Source organism: Protopterus annectens, chromosome 4.part0 (genome assembly GCF_019279795.1).
Source record: "Protopterus annectens isolate FY-2018-M chromosome 4.part0, PAN1.0, whole genome shotgun sequence".
Lineage (NCBI taxonomy): Eukaryota > Metazoa > Chordata > Ceratodontiformes > Protopteridae > Protopterus > Protopterus annectens.
In genome coordinates, this window is record NC_056733.1 from 169,567,292 (window position 1) to 169,580,960 (window position 13,669).

General features: G+C 44.1%; 1 protein-coding gene across 2 annotated transcripts in view; it reads left to right on the top strand.

Annotated features, from left to right (window-relative positions):
* MAP2K4 (mitogen-activated protein kinase kinase 4) overlaps positions 1–13,669 on the top strand; it is a 1,470,818-nt gene that overhangs the window by 635,788 nt on the left and 821,361 nt on the right. The window lies entirely within an intron of this gene.

A 13,669-nucleotide genomic window follows, 5' to 3' on the forward strand; every position in this document is an offset into this window, starting at 1 on the left:
TACCCTTCAACCTGACATACCTCAGATTCTGCAATATCTAACTGAGATGTTACACAAAGGGCTTTCTTTTTCATCTATTAAAATCCACGCCTCAGCCATTTCTGCTCACTACAACACGGATCCTCCCTTATTTTCACATCCACTTTTAAGGCAGTTTCTCAGAGGGGCCAAGAACATTAGGCCTCCCAGGAGAGCACCAACACCTACTTGGGACCTCAACTTTGTTCTGGAAAAACTCACGCTACCTCCTTTTGAGCCAGCTTTCTCAGCTGACGTAAAGTTTATATCATGGAAGACTGCCCTGCTGCTAGCAATCACTTCAGCTAGAAGAGTTTCAGAACTTCAGGCACTAATGGCAGTAGAGCCTTTCCTCATTTTTCATCAAGACAGAGTTTCTCTATGAACTAACCCCTCCTTTATGTCTAAGGTGGTATCCAGTGTGGCTCTAAATCAAACCGTCCATTTACCCACCTTCTTTCCAAATCCACAGAACAATGGAGAAAGACTCCTGCATTCCTTGGACATTCACAGGCAGCTACGTTACTACTCAGATAAAACTAAGGTTTTCAGAAAATCTGACCAGCTTTTTGTATCCTATGCTACAGCATCACAAGGAAAGGCTATCTCAAAACAAACCATTTCCAAATGGATAGGACATTGCATACGTTTTTGCTACACCCACCATGGAAAACCAGTTCCTGCTACCATAAGGCCCCACTCTACCAGGGCAGCAGCTACATCTACAGCCTTCTTCAGGGGGGTGCCAAACAAGGATATTCTGGAAGCTGCAACTTGGAGTTCAGTACACACCTTTACCAAACATTACCACTTACCACTTTACTCTAAGACTAGAGCTGGCTTCGCCACTGCAGTTTTGCAGGGCCTTCTAGCCTCCCCTAACCCTGTTTGACTCCACCGCCCATCCTTAGCTTTGGGATTCTACCCAAGTGTGATGACTGCAGCAGGGTAACACGATGAACATAGTACAGTTTTGTACCTACCATAAATGTAGATGTTCGAGTGTATACCCTGCTGCAGTCCAGGTTGCCCTCCCTCCATCCCCTCTAAACTAGCTGAAATTATCTCTACCACTCTATTCTATACTACTTCTGTGGTGTATTTGCTTGTGCCTAAGGGTTTTGTTTTATTTTTCCCATATAGTTATATGTATATGTAAATATATATATATATATATATATATATATATATATATATATATATATATATATATATCTTTTGCCTACCTATTAGGTGCACCTGACATCTCGGGCAAGAAAAACTGAAGAAAATGGCGTCGGATGCCTCTGATATACCCCTGGCGCTCTGACATCAGGGAAGAAGCGACAGCAACCGACGCCGGACCAAGACTTTGGAATTCGTGCCGACTGCGGGACCGCCTGATGGCAGGATAACCCCAAGTGTGATGACTGCAGCAGGGTATACACTCAAACATCTACATTTATGATAGGTACAAAACTGTACTTTCTCCAGGTGAGGCTGACACAAACAAACAATTGGTGCCAGAGCCACGGACTAAAACTGAATGCCAAGAAATGCATAATAGTATCCTTTGGGAAGTCATCCACCCCTGGTAATTGTCATGTTGACAACACACCCCTTAGAGTTGACCCAGTAGTCAGGGACTAAGGGACACACATAGATAGTAATCTGGCCTTTAACAATCACATGTCTGCATTTGTGAGGAAATCATTCTGTGTTTGGCAACTTATAAATAAAGGTATGGCATCTAATTCCAAGGAAGTCATTGTTCCACTGTATTGAGCATTCATCAGGCCTATCATTGAGTACAGTGCCCCCATTGGAATGTACCTAACCAGGGGTTCAGGTGCCTAGGCAGCGAGACATTTCCCTGTGGTATATTTGACTGGGGACACATCGCTGAAGTGACAGTCAGCTGCAGAGAAATATGGCTGTTTGCAAATTCCTTGTGGGAAAGAGAAGAATGTGTTGCCATGCCCACAACTTCAAGAACCAAAGTCACAGGGGGAAAACAATGCCCATGGTCCCCAAGGGAACATGAGACAGCAGGCAATATGGCAGGCATCAGCAGCAGGCTGACCAGCGGGCATGTCAGTGGCAGTACAAATGCAGTGCACAATGGGCAGTACCTTTATAAACGGTGTGTGTGTGGACCATTACCCCCTTTACATTCTCTACTTTATTACCTAAAATGCATACTGGAGTATAAAGGTGACTACAGTAGCCTGCAGGATTTCTTCCATGCTGTAGCACACTTCTACATGATGTTCATCGTGCATACAGCTGCAGTCATTACAGATGGGTTATCCTGCCGTCAGGCGGGTCCTCGGTCGGCCGAATTCCAAAGTCTAGGTCCGGTGTCGGTTGTCGTCGCTTCTTCCCTGACGTCAGTGCGGCAGGCGTATAAAAGAGGCAGCCAACGCCATCTTCTTCAGTCTTTCTTGCCGTGCGGTGCCCGAAACGGAAGCAGTTCACAAGTGCCGGTCGGCCAGCTCCTGAGATTACGAAAATATTTCAGCCGAAGTCTTCTTGAAAGCCAAGTACCCCGTTGGGAAAACTTTTCTTGCCTCAGACCGATGTCAGACAAAGTTAATAATTGCATTTCATGTGGGAAGCAAATACCGCATAAGGATTTCCACTCTTTCTGTATACCTTGCTTATGCCCAGACCACGACGTCTCGGCCTGCCGTTTTTGTGCTAGATTCAACAAGCGCACTATTAAGCGCCGGGCGGAGTTCGCCCTTCACTATTTTGGCAAAAAATTTAATTATATTATGTCGTCGGATACTCCGACTCCAGTTTTGAGTAAAAGACGCAAAGATAAGGACCGACATACGAGGTCCGCAACAACTACTGAGACCACGCTAAGGCCGACTACCAGTTCTCCGGTGCTCAGCGAGTACCGATGACACTACAGTACCGATGTCTTCAGTACCCGAGGTTGCAGGCTCCTCGGTCCCCATTCCTACTGCAGATACCGACGCCACTCTTGGCGGGGAAACAGAGTTTAGACAGGCCTGCCATTTCTCAAGGTGTCTTCAGGCCTTCCTCCTTCTCTAATAAAGCTTTCACTAAATCTAAAGCAGCCATGAAAACCAAAAAACAGGGCCCTCAGACCCCCTTTCACGGCCCCATGCCTAAAAAATAGATGCTCAAAATGGCTGAGGATTTGATTACTCTTATCAGGGGTTCTCAACCCCCCTCTGACAAAAGGCCCAGATTAAAGGAAGACTGCCCTTCCTCAGATCAAGCCTCTATTACCTAAGAACATTCTGAGGACCAGGATTATTCCTATTCCCCTTTCGAAGACTCTGATGCAGAGGAGTCTATTCCCTCGGTCTCCCCCCCCCCCCTGAGGACTACTATTTTGGGGAAACCCTACATACATTGAGGGAACACTTTCACTGGGAAGGCCAAGGTTACTCAGATTCCAAGAAAAGGCTCAGGGAATTTCTTTTGCTCCCTCAGCATAGGCCCCTGGCTATCCCTCCTGTTTTAGATATATTGGATGATGTGTACACAGAAGCCAGCCTTAATCCAGATTCTTTGCCTCCAGCTCCTGTTAAACCAGACAGGTATTACCGGGTTCCTGATTCTCACCAGTTCCTATACAAAAGCCATACTGCTGACCTAGAAACTATTTCACAGGGTCCCAAGGGAATTAAGGCCTCTACTGCTAAAAACCCATTACCTTCAGAGAGAGATTCCAGAGCTTTAGAAAGGTGGGGGAAAAGGTGTACACCTCGGCCACTTTAACCATGAGGGCATTAAACTGTCAGTTCCATATGTTAGTGTCAACAGTTTTTGTTATCTCAGTTGAAAAGCAAAATGACACAACCAGAACAACCAGATTTAAAAGAGTTGCAGGATTTGTTGCATGGTGCAGAGCAAGTGGGTAAACATACCTTGCAGTGTGGTTTTGATGCTTTAGAGGCCTCATGTAGAGCTGCTGTTACGGGGTCTGTTATACGTAGGCATGCTTGGCTCAAAGAGCAAACCTTACCAGATCATGTCAAAGCTAAATTATTAGATGCACCTCTTCAAAAAGATGTATTGTTTGGTGTTAAAGCTGAGGAGGTACTAAAGAAAATGGTGGAAAAAGCGAAATCAATGCAAACAGTGAAAGATTTCCTGCAGGTACAACCTCCACGTTTCAGCAGAAACTGGCCTTCAAAAAATTGGTCCTTTCCAGCCACGGAAAGACCTCAAAGGGGCAGATACAGATGCTCAAGGGGTAGAGGGCAACCTCAAGGATCCTTCACAGCCAGACAGTGGCAAGCACCAACCCCAAGAGGTGGAGAAGATAGATGCAACACCTGGCGTTTGTAATAAAACTGTTGAACTTCCTGGGATGCACAGTCAACAAAAAGAAATCAAAACTAATACCCTCTCAACAAATAATTTTTCTGGGTGCCAGCTTGAATACAACCACTCAGATGGCCTACCTCACGCCAGACAAACAAGGGCAACTGTCTCAATACTTCAGGAAAATGGCAACTTTCACCAGGCTGACTGCAAGGAAAGTCCTGCAGGCTCTGGGATTCATAGCATCTTGCATCCTACTAATCCCATGTGCAAAGCTGCATATGAGGAACCTTCAATGGTGCCTAAAAAACTTATGGTCTCAACACAGTCACAGCTTGGAAACAATTATACCACTCATTCCATGCCTTTAAAAGGAATTTCTGTGGTGGGCTCAAGCATGCCAAAGAAACACAGGTCTCCCTTTCTGTGTACCTCAAGCAACTCAAATCATCACAACAGACGCCTCAGACTATGCCTGGGGAGCACACATGACAGATCAGTGCATTCAGGGAAAATGGTCCCAAAAAGAGAAGCACCTACACATCAACCAAAAGGAAATGCTAGCCGTGCAAAATGCTATTATGACCTTCAAAGACCTACTACATCCAGGCCAGCTATTGATAAGGACAAACAACACCACAGTGATGTGGTACATAAACAAACAGGGAGGAACTCATTCATACCCCCTGTGCAGGCAAGCCATGACCCTATGGAACACAGCACTGGAATTGCAAATTCAACTACAGGCAGAATTCCTGCCAGGGAAGGAAAACACACTGGCAGACAACCTAAGCAGAAATATGACAGATCCACACGAATGGAAGTTGCATCCTCAAGTTTTCACAAAGATAACTCAGGCATGGGGACAGTCAGACATAGATCTCTTTGCTACCCACAGAAATTACCAGTTGAAAAAATTTTGTTCAAGGACCTATCATCCACAGGCCTGGAAAGTGGACGCACTTTCTTTCAATTGGACAACGTTGACAGTCTATGCCTTCCCGCCTCTTCCTCTGCTGCCCAAAGTTCTATTAAAAGCCAGAGCAGAGAGGCCGAAAATGATTCTCATTGCTCCAGACTGGCCAAGACAACACTGGTATCCGCTCCTGAAGAGCCTGACACATTCCCCACCATGGATCCAACCTCTAGTCCCTCTTCTGTTGTCCCAGCACAACTACAAAACCCTTCACAGCCAGCTCAAAACCCTAAATCTAGCTGCATGGAGAATTCCTTGATCTCCCAACAGACCCTCCTCTCTAAGGAGGTGCAGGATGTCATCTTGGAGGCCAGAAGACCTTCTACTAGAAAAGCCTACTCTGCCAAATGGAAATGATTTTGTGCCTGGAATCAAGAAAAGGGCCAGAATCCTTGGGTAATAAATTTACCTCAAATTTTACAGTACCTAGCTGAGATGTTAAACAGTGGACTTTCCTTCTCCTCCATAAAAATCCACGCTTCAGCCATTTCTGCACAATACAACACAGATCCTCCTTTATTCTCTCATCCTCTCTTAAGGCAGTTCCTCAGAGGGGCAAAGAATGTAAAACCCCCAAGGAAACCACCAGTCCCTGCTTGGGACCTCAACTTCGTATTGGAAAAGCTGACCCTTCCTCCCTTCGAGCCAGCTTCTTCAACAGAACTACAATACTTGTCATGGAAAACAGCCTTCCTTCTAGCTATCACCTCAGCATGCAGGGTTTCGGAGCTACAGGCCCTCATGGCTGTGCCAACCTTTCATCATTTTCCATCAGGACAGAGTTTCCTTACGAACCAACCCTACCTTTATGCCAAAGGTAGTATCCAGTGTAGCTTTGAATCAGACTATCCACTTACCTACCTTTTATCCTAATCCACAAAACAAAGGGGAAAGACTAGTACATTCCTTGGACATTCACAGACAACTTCGTTATTATTTGGACAGGACAAAGCCATTCAGGAAATCCGAGCAACTCTTTGTGTCCTATGCTACAGGTGCTCAAGGAAAGGCCATTTCCAAACAGACAATCTCAAAATGGATAGTCCACTGCATACGCTTTTGTTACTCATTTCATGGAAAAACTGTGCCTACATGCATCAGATCCCACTCCACCAGGGCCACAGCTACCTCTGCAGCTTTCCTCAGGGGGGTCCCTATCAAGGACATTTTGGAAGCAGCCACTTGGAGTTCAGTGCACACTTTCTCCAAGCACTATCACCTTCCACTATACTCTAAATCTAGAGCGGGATTTGCCACAGCCGTCTTGCAGGGCATCCTCGCTCCTCCTAGTTCCACTTAGTGCCTGCCACCCCTACTTAGCTTTGGGATTCTTCCCATCTGTAATGACTGCAGCTATATGCACGATGAACATAGTACAGTTTTGTACCTACGAGTGCTCATACAGCTGCAGTCCAGGTTACCCCCCCCCTCCGTCCCCTCTTAGGACAGGCCTTATGACAAACACCTTCTCATACAACCTATTTGGGGTATTCTTTTATGGTGTATTTGCTTGCAACTAATGTTTTCTGATTATTCTTTATTGCATGATTACATAAATTTATGTTTTGCCTTCCTTCTGGGGGCACCTGACATCTAGGGCAAGAAAAACTGAAGAAGATGGCGTCGGCTGCCTCTTTTATACCCCTGCCGCACTGACGTCAGGGAAGAAGCGACGACAACCGACGCCGGACCTAGACTTTGGAATTCGGCCGACCGAGGACCCGCCTGACGGCAGGATAACCCATCTGTAATGACTGCAGCTGTATGAGCACTCGAACATCTACATTTATGGTAGGTACAAAACTGTACTTTTTAGTTACGTAAGTATGTATTCTACACTGAGCACAACACTCATTACTTCTTCTGCCTCCATGCATTTGGTTATTAAAGCTGTGAGCATGGCATTATGTGCTTCTCTTTGCCCATAGGGAATTTGCAAACAGCCGTATTTGTCTGCAGCTGACTGTCACTTCAGCTGTGGGTCCCCAGTCAAATGTACCACAGGGAAATGTCTCGCTGCCTAGGTGCCTGAACCCCCTAACCAGGCATATCCAACAATTGAAACATCCCCAGTGGTTCTGTACTAAAAGAATGCAGGGCTTAAATAAATTGTCCTGTGAAGACTGCCTCAAAGCTCTATCCCTGTATTCTGTGTCTTACATGCTTTTGAAGGGAGATCTCTGCCTGACATACAGGGCATTGTCAGACCCCACTCTGATGGACCTCTTGCATATCCACAAAACAAACAGCACCGGAATTACCCATTCTAAAGACTTGAACCTTGCCTGTGATATTAATAGGACCTGCTGGAGAGACAGGTACAGTGGATATAAAAAGTGTACTCACTCCTGTTAAAGTGCCAGGTTTTTGTGATATAAAAAAATGAGACCACAATAAATCATTTCAAAACTTTTCCCACCTTTACTGTGACTTATAACCTGTACAATTCAAATGAAAAAGAAACAAATCTGTTGGGGGAAAAAATATAAAAAAATAAAAAAAGTACAATAAGCTGGTTGCGTAAGTGTGCACAACCTTAAACTAATACTTTGTTGAAGCACCTTTTGATTTAATTACAGCATTCAGTCTTCTTGGGTAGGAGACCTCAGTAGTGGTGCTGTGTTAGCGTTGTCGCCTCACAGCAAGACGTTGTCCTGTTCGATTCTCAGTTAGAGCATCTTCTGTGTGGAGGCATGCGTGAATGGGTGTACCTTCGTTGAAGGTTGTGCGTCAGGGCTGGTAACTCGGCACGTAAAAATCCACTACCAAACATTAGCGGACCGGAGTTCCGCTGTGGCGACCCCTAACCGGGATAAGCCGAAAGACACAACAGCAAGTCTTCATGGGTAGGAGTCTATCAGCATGGCAAATCTTGACTTGGCAATATTTACCCACTCTTCCTTGCAAAAGCACTTCAAATATGTCAGATTGCGAGGGCATCTCTTGTGCACAGCCCTCTTCAGGTCACCCCACAGATTTTCTATTGGATTTAGCTCTGGCCGGGCCATTCCAAAAGTTTAATTTTCTTCTGTGAAGTTATTCTTTTGTTGATTTGGATGTATGCTTGGGGTCATTGTCATGTTGAAAGCATGTTTCTAGCAGATGCCTGAAGGTTTTGGGCCAAAGGTGACTGGTATTTGGAACTGTTCTTAATTCCCTCCGCCTTGACTAAAACCCCAGTTCCAGCTGAAGAAAAGCAACCCCAAAGCATGATACTGCCACCACCATGCTTCACCGTGGAGATGGTGTTCTTTTGTGATGCGAAGTGTTGTTTTTGTGCCATATGTACCTTTTGGAATTGTGGCCAGAAAGTTCAACATTGGTCTCATCAGACCATAACTCATTTTCCCACATGCTTATGGGAGACTTGATGTACTGTTTTGCTAATTTTATCCAGACCTGGATTTATTTCTGTGTAAGAAAAGGCTTCCCTCTTGCAAACCTACCCCTGTAGTCCAGACATATGGAGAATACGGGAGATTTTTGTCACATGTAATACAAGCTGTACTTGCCAGAAATTCCTGCAGCTCCTTCAGTGTTGCTGTAGGTCTTTTGGTAGCCTCCATAACCAGTTTTTGTCTGATCTTTTCATCAATTTTGGGGGAAATGTCCATTTCTTTGCAATGTCACTGTTGTCCCATATTTTCTCCACTTTTTGATGACTATTTTCACTGTGTTCCATGGTATATCCAATGCTGTGGAAATTTTTTGTACCCTTCTCCTGACTGATACCTTTCAATAATGAGATCCCTTTGTTACTTTGTGAACTCTACGAACCATGGCTTTTGCTGTAGCAGGCAAATGAGTAAATGTCAGGAAAATCCTACTAGGGCAGCTGAACTTTATTTGGGGTTAGAGTCTCTTTAATTGATGGCAGGTGTGTATGCAAGAAGACCGAATGCTGTAATTAAATCAAAAGATGCTTCAACAAAGTATTAGTTTAAGAGTGTGCACACTTATGCGACCAGCTTATTGTAAGTTTTTTTTTAATATTTTTTTCCCTTAAGAGATGTGTTTGTTTTTCAATTGAATTATACAGGTTATAGGTAACATTAAAGGTGGAAAAAGTTTTGAAATGATTTATTGTGGTCTCATTTTTTTATATTACTAAAACCTGACATTTTAACAGGAGTGTGTACACTTTTTATATCCACTGTATGTATCCCAGAGATTACCCCATCTCTGGAACAGGCTCCTCATCCATGTGAAGCAGACTTCCTCCCCCACCCAATTCAAGTGCAACCAGGACAACTGGATAGGGAACAGAAAATGTATTCCTGGTTTAGCACCTGTGTTTGTAATGAACACAGGCAAGCTATCTCCCAGGCCCTAGCTTGTAAATGTTTCATCTCCCAAGCCCCTGCTTGCACTTATCAAAGATATCAGAACTTGTCAGAGATTTGGGATGCATGGCTAGGCTTAAAAAGGCCCTTGTGGTTGTTAGCCTAGTAAACAGCTGTGAACCTGTGCTTACCTCTTCCTTCTTTCCAGTGGTGCTGTGCTTTCAAGAAACTGGATTCTCTAGAGAGCTACATTTAGAGAAAATCTAAATTTTTTAAGGACATTCCCAGTAAGAACAACCCAGTGGGCCAGATCTCTTTGAGGTATTCCAGCCTTCCTGAAGTCATTGTGTGCAATATGGGATATCTGATCTTCAGGTGCACAGAGCATGCTGTCAGCACCCTTGGTAACCAGTGTGCCTATGGGTAGCAATTGTCATTCCTGCTTTGGAGTTGTGTGCCTCAAGAAATTGTTTCATTTTTTGGTGAGCTGATACTTCCAGACTATCCTTTTCAGTACAACAAGCAGTGCATCTCATTGCTAGTTTGTTACTCTTCATCATAAGGATCTCTGCTACAGTATGAGTAGCTATCCGTAGGATTTAACTGTGGCAGATATCTGCCTGCTTTGTCCGACTTTCAGAGGATCAGAAGGTGTTCTCAGTGAGTGAGCAGCATCTTGCCATTTTCATTTCTTTGCTGCCCAATTCAGGTGCCAGTTCCCAGGTAGCCATGACAAATGTCCATCCCTTGCGAATTTCAGTTGTGCTTTCTGAGTTATGTGACACCAGAGACTTGTTTACCATTTCAATATATGAAATGCCGTAGGCAAGATTAATTAAAAAGATGTTGGAGAATACATACCCTGGATGGGAGAGGTTATCTTTTTCCCTTGAGCCTGGCCCAGTGCTTGAGAACAGCCCTGTAGCGGTCCATGTCATCTGTCTTTGAACATGAGACTTGGCAAAGAATTAACGTCCAACCTCCTCTGCACTGCACCTCAGTGGTACTTCTTCCTCCCAAAAGCAAGATAAAAATACATTGCTTAGATTTTAATTCACAAGAAGATGACTTCGGGTACTCCTCACAAATTACATTGCAATTCGAGTTCTGACGCTGTTGTCAAGGAAGCAGTAGGAACAGGCTCCTGTCTTGAGGATGATTACTTTGGAAGACATTAAGATATGAGGGAGCTTTTCAAATGGAGATCCGAAGAGGTTTCAGAGACGAGGAATAGTTCAATGTACTAGGTTTAAAATACAGAGGTTACAAACATTTCTGCTGGTGCTACTGGCCTTTGTGGAAGCATCTCTTTAGCTCAACACCAGGCTACCTGCAATGTAAATCTCCGCATGTTTTATGTGATTCAAGAGGCATGTAGGCATTCATATAAGAACCCATTGGAGGGCTTTGCTGTAATATCAGTTGAAGTTAAGGGTTATTTGCTGGTATTTGGACTTATTACTTCCCCTACTGGAAAGGAAAGAAGAGTCTTGTATCTCTTTTACCTTGGCTTCCTAAGCTGTTAGTGTGAAATCTTCAGACAAAAATGGGATATGCCAACAGAGATTGCAGGTGAAGTTTTAAGGGAAAAGGTATTCAGGGTGACCCAAACAACCATCAGAGTGGGTACCCATGCTTTGAAATGCAGTTACAGTGCAGTAGATGTTTGTATACCTCAGAAGGTATGCCTAGCCAAGGATAGAGAGCCCATTGTTGTGGATGTCAAGAGACAATTCTTGGACATATCTTTAGATTAAAAAAATCTGTTGGCTAAACTTGATGATAGGTTAAAAGAATGAAAAAAAAATGATATTGAAGTCAGTAAAGCAGTTGTCTCCTATTGAGCAGTGACCCTTTTAAAGAAAGTAATCTAATGTTAGCCAGTTTGGGTGGATAAGGGCTGGGGAAAATGACAAGCCTGGAGAGGTGGCAGAGGTAGAAAGTAAGGAATGGTTAGGTAAGATTAGGCAAATCCACGACTTCACAAGAAGGAAGTAGGCATTACTGACTGTACTGCTTGCCCCTCCCCGCTTGCCTCCCTCTTATGTTTGGGGGGGTTGGTCAAGATTCCTCACTTCAGAGGGGGCTGGTTTAGCCTGACTGCCAAAATAGATGGATGTGAAAGATTATATCAACAGGATACAAATTAGAGTTCAAAGACCCTCCCTTTGTTTTATGGAAATGGCCCTAGTTCCACTATTCCACATTCAGCTTGGCATGGTGTGCAGTCTGTTTTTTCCTGAATTCTCAAGAGCATTCAGTAGAGAGGATCATTCTAGAGGAACAAGAAAACGTGTTTATTCCATGTTTTTCCTTTGGCTTTATCGAGGTTGAGCAACCTCTTACAAATGAGACAGTTCAAGATTTTAACCCTCTAGTCACTGTTAAACCATCTGCTTCCAAAGTACACTGATGGTCACTTTAGATCTGAAGGACACTTGGCTCCACATACTGTACCTAATCCCTGTGGATGGGTATCTCAAATTCATGGTTGGGCAAGGCCATTATCAGTTTACATCTCTGCCTTTTGGTTGTTCCTGAGGATTTTTAAGAAGTACATGTCCCCAGTGTTTGCTTACTTGAGGACCGAGATATGTATCTGAACCTAGATGACTGTCTCATCAAATATCTTCAGTAGAAGGCATTCAGAGGTAGATGAATTATATCAAGCACTGTCTTACCTATCTACGAACCTGCCAAAGTCAAACCTGATTTTTGGAAGGGTCAGAGAGACGAAAAGGGTCAGCAGTACCTACCAAAGGACAGTGCCAAGCAGTTGAAGAAATGTTTTACAAATCTTACACCAAAATATTTCTTGAAAGCCTAAGCCTTCTTGAGGGTTTTGGGTCATATGTCGGCTTCCACCCTGATGATTCCCTTGGTGACTCTGTAGATGTGAAGGATTCAGTGGTACATCAGAAGACTTTGATAAGGAATTTATATGATAGTTTCTGTAAGAGAAAAGCAGTCCCAGCATGTCATTCATAATTCCAGAGAGGACAGAGACCCTGACCATAAGGTTTTCTTTCCTGACTTAGAGCGGTTTTGTCAGTCCATCTGAATTTGCATAGGGTATGGAGCAAGCCTAAGGCAAGCATACACATTCTGTAGTAAGTTGTGGTCTTCATTGTAGCCCCAAAAGCTTTCATGTCTTTATTTCATCTGTGGACTCTGAGAACACTGCGGGCTGATGTGATACATAAGTAAATGGGATGGGTAGTGCTTGCTGCCAACAGCTTTACAGCCTAACAGTGATTAGTTAGGAGGTAAATGCCCAGTGGGACTGCATCTGCAGGCCTCTTACTTCCCATCTTCCCTGAATACAGGGAAGATTTAAGCATGGCCAGGATCAATAACCATAGATGGAATCTGGACCCAAAGGTTTTCCTTTCTGTGATGCAGAGATTGGTCAACCACTGATAAATACCTTTGCCTCCAAGAGAAATCACCAGCTGGAAAAGTTCTGCTTGAGGTTTCCTTGGAAAAGGTGTGGGAAGTAAATATCCTTGATGTTTCCTGGAAAGAGGACCTCTGTATGCATTTGCTGCACTCCTGTAATTCCCATAATGTTGTAAAAAGCCATAGCTGATGGGGCCATAGTCCTTTTGTTAACCTACTGAGGCTGAGACAACCGTAGTTCTCCCTGAAATCCAGGCTGAAAAGGAGTTTACTGTTAGTGGACAGCAGTGCACCTTTATGAACCTGGCCGGGGGGATCAATAAACACAGAGATGTGAAGAACTGTATCTAGAAACCTGGATGCCCTTAGCCTGTTACCTTTCAAAGTCCAGAGTTTCAACAGCAAGTTCCGTACACACTCTGCAGGAGACTAGGCAGTGCTAGGAAGTGCCATTTAGCAAAGTGGAAAAGGCTTTATAGGAATGTTGCCTGTAAAACCCACAGTTCCTATGCCCTGAAGTATTTCATGGGCTGTTTTTGTGGAGCATATATTATATTACTGGTAATGTACTTCTTTTTGGCATTTGTCCCCCCCCCCCCCCCCCAAGACAAACTGCTTCCCTCCCACAATGTTGTAAAACAATTTTTGAAAGGAGTTTTTGGAAATTGAGGTTCTCATGTTGATTATCTAGTGGTGATGGGAAGAA